The sequence below is a fragment of the Athene cunicularia genome (assembly GCF_003259725.1).
Source record: "Athene cunicularia isolate RWA chromosome 2 unlocalized genomic scaffold, athCun1 chr2_part1, whole genome shotgun sequence".
Taxonomy (NCBI): Eukaryota; Metazoa; Chordata; class Aves; order Strigiformes; family Strigidae; genus Athene; species Athene cunicularia.
The window spans coordinates 2817968-2821460 of record NW_020799095.1 but is presented as its reverse complement, the minus strand read 5'-3'; positions in this window follow the sequence as shown (position 1 = coordinate 2821460).

Genomic DNA, 3493 nt, shown 5'->3' with positions numbered 1-3493 from the left:
GGCTGAGGGGTCTGGGACTCCCAGGTGGTGGGGCTGGGCACAGCGCTGGGATCAGGTTATGGGGCGCTGGGGGTTAGTGGGAGAAGAATGGCTGGTGTCTGATGGGGGGGTGGTGTGGGAGGGAGGACGAGCAGAGAGGAGTGGGTCAGAGGAGTCCTCTGGTGTGGGGAAGGGGCCGTGGGGTAAGAGGGATGTAAGAGATGGTGGGGGTGCAAGCGCAGGAGGAGGGGACTTGGAGCTTGGGTGGTGCCCCAGTGCTGGTGCTGGGTCTCTTTGGTCCCATCTGCGGGCTCCGTGCTGGCTCTGGAAGACCCCATGGCCTGTCTGGTCTCAGGCTTCCTCTTGCTTTTCTGTGCTGCCCCTGGCCCTGCCTCATGGGATTAAACCTCTTGATTTTCCCATGTGATCTCCTCAGTTCACTCTGTTTGCACCACATCTGAAATCCAGGCTGTGAGCTGCATTGGGCAGCGAGGATGAAAACAGGGTTCACCCTGGGGTTAATTAATAACATATTTCTTTGTCACTTCTTGGGCTTTAAACTTCTCTTCCATAGAGACGTTGAGACCCCATTGCCCTTAGCACGGGCTTGAGGATACTTGAGGAACCCGGGCATGTTGCCTCACCAAAACCAGGCCCAAGTGGGTCTGTAAACTGGGATTTTCCTCTTGGCTGTGTGCGCTGTGGATGGTGCTGCTGGTAGCAGAATATCTGGGGTCGATTCTGAAAGAGTTTATCTGAAAAATTTTGTGATGGGTTGAACCCTCACCCAAAAACCTCCACTTTTTATCTGGTTGTTGTTGTTGCCTCTGTGAATGCTGAGCTCAGATTAACCTAGAGAATTATTATTTTTTTTTTAATTGGGGGTGAAAGAAGGATGGAGTAAACTTGAGCAACTTGGCAATTAATACCTTGGCAGCTCCTGCTGAGGAAGGCAGCCACACTCCAGCGTGTCTTGGCACATCTTGGCATTGCTTAATTCCCCTCTTTTAGGCTAATAAGGTGCTCACCTTCTGCCACATCATCCTGAATTTGTTGACCGAGGTCGGTATGGTCTGGTGATGTGGGAAGATGTCCTCTCCCTCGGCTGAGGAACCTTCTCTTGGGGTTGTTAACGGGAGCTGTGACTTTGGTGGGCAGGCCAAGCACATTCTGCTGTGTCTCTTGCCTTGAGATGTCTGTTATTATGGGAGAGCTGAGCTTTCAGAAAGGGTTACAGCCTTGTGCCCAGCCTTACTGAGAGAACAAGCAGTTGGAAAGAAAAGCTCCTTCCAAAACAAAAGCTCTTTCCTTTTTTTTCTGTCCTGTCTGGCAAATTTTAGAGAGACCGAGGCAGAGTGATTGTGGAGGGTGTAGCACACCGGGTGTTGTTCTCATCTGCTTTATTGCTGCCTTGTTTTAAATTTTGGGTAAGATCTTCTGACACTCACTGTGAGGGCTAAAGCTGTTCTTACTTTTCAACGAGTAGTATCTTGTGCACAGTGCCAGTGTACTGCACCTTCGAGGGTGGTCTGTGATGGCTCCTCAGAGACCTGTCCTGGTGAGTTTGTCCAAGCCTTTCTAAATCCCTTTTTTCCTTTTGGCTTTTTTAGTCTCCTGAGACAAGGTTCCACTGTTTCATGACAAAATAGTGACTCTAAAACCATGAAATGAAAGTTACCTTGGGTGCTCTCTCACACAGCCCTTGTGGAAAAAACACAAATTAATAATTCTGTCTTCACGTTTATGATTTTATAGTGTGCTTGGTCTCCCTTCCAGATTCAAGGTGTGGTCTGTGAAGCCTGTTATTGTATACAAATCTCTCTGAATCAGCTTGGTGACTTTCCCCAGTACCTCCCTGAGTGCTGGGATGCCCTTTTGCCATGAGGGAATCTGGGACTGGCTCAGGATGGGGGGCATTTGTGGGCTTACAGCACTGGCATGTGATTTCCTGTTTTTTTTTTTTTTTTTTTCCTATATTCTCACTTTGGCCACGTGAACCTGTCTTCAACCATCAGAACTTGTCTACCTTTTATAGTCCTATGAGTCGCAGCTGGAACCTTTCCCCAGCAGCAGAGCTCACTGGGAGCCCATTGCCTGCTTACAGAATGATTTTTCCCCCCCCCCCCCAGTGTGTGTTGCTTTGCTCCAGGCTCTGAATTCCACCTGTTGTCTCATCGCTCAGTCAAGTGTAATTTTACAACCCTTCTGCCAGCCCTTGTGGGACTTCCTTGTGAGTGATCTCACCTACAGATGCTGTCATCTAACTTGTTAGGTCTTTCCTGAGTCTTATGTGGTGCTTGGCAGAAGGTGTGGGGGATAGTGGGGAAGAGGGGACCGGCTGATCCTCACCTGCTGCTGGGAAAAAGCTGCTTGCTGGGGTTTGCAGAAGAGAAGGTGCTGTGCTTTCTGCTGTGTTTCTGTATGCTTAGGGAATGGGTACTTAATATCAAGCCAGGAGCCTCCTTCAGCTCAAGACTTCTCCTCAAATTGCATCCTGCGCTCAGTTTTCAGAGGAAGGTGATGCTCATCTTTCCCAATCAGAGGAAACAAGTGAGGTAATACCCAGACCTACAGAAACTCAATGGATGATGTGCTTTCTGCTGCTGTGGCACCGCCTTTTATTGATTGCCAGCAAATGGGTGTTTTACTCAATAAAAGGTGTATACGTGTGTGTGTGTGTGTGTGTGTGTGAGAGAGTTCTGGGCGTTATTTATGTTTGAGAAATGCCAGTCACCACTTGCATAAAACAGTCTGCAATGCTGGATTCCCAGCCTCAGTGTCTGGCCTTTTTATCAGCAGAATTTGCAGTGTCGAGGATCAGGTACTGTATGAGAGAGGCTGTTTCCCTCCTAAATTTAAATAAAAGTGTCTTTCAGTAGCAAGAAGTCAAATTGTGGACTCTGACTCGGTGGCATATTGAATATTGCTGCCTGCTCTGGAAAAAAATTAGTTTTGAATTGTGTAATCTTGGTTTGCAACTTTACTCTTTTTTTTTTTTTTTTTTTCCCCTCTTCCCTCAAAAACATCAAATCAAAGTATCTTGCAGCAGTTACTTACTAAGCTTATGAGCCCTGAGGGTTGCTGTACAGCCTGCCCTGTCTGTGGCTGCTTGCCTTTGAATTGCCAGTCTGTAGCTGAAATCTCATCTTTTAGTCTGACCTGTTCAGGCTTTGCTTGGTGCTTCTGAGCAACCAGAGCACCAGGTTATTATTTGAGACCTTTTTTGCTTCCTTGGGCTAAGTCTTGATCTGTGCAGGCTCAGCCAGGATGGGTAGCAGAGCCTTTTTTTGCTTTGGACGAGCGTCGTTACTGTTTCTGTGAGTCCTGCAAATTGAAAGATCATCTCTCCCTGTTTTATATCCTTCCCCCAAATCTCAAACCGAGGGAGAGGAATCTGAAAAAAACCCACAGTATCCAGTTATCTAGAAGGCATTGGGAAATAAAGTGAGAAGGTGGCAGGAGCAGTCTTGGAAGGTAAGCTTTCTGCTGTGCTGGGGGAGAGGAAGTACACAGG